Here is a 285-nt window from a genome sequence, read left to right on the forward strand (position 1 = left end):
CTCTCTCGCTTTCTCTGCCTGAGTGAGCACTTAGTGTCCCTCCTCTGAGCATGCGTAACCCTCCTCCCTCCCCCCTCCCCCTAACCCCTTCCCCACCAGCCTTTCCCTCTATTCCCTTTATTAAACAAACAGGAGATCCTGAAATCTGGAGCTTATGCAAAAAGAACCGTGAGGAGGAAGAGAGAGGGACGATGGAGGAGGAATAATTGCAATCAACCACCCACCTCCGTCATATTCCAGGAAACCTCTCTCTCTCTCTCTCTCTCTCTCTCTCTCTCTCTCTCT

Source organism: Petaurus breviceps, unplaced genomic scaffold, assembly GCF_028583685.1.
Source record: "Petaurus breviceps papuanus isolate PSGF00001 unplaced genomic scaffold, PetGlider_PUasm1.0 187, whole genome shotgun sequence".
NCBI lineage: Eukaryota > Metazoa > Chordata > Mammalia > Diprotodontia > Petauridae > Petaurus > Petaurus breviceps.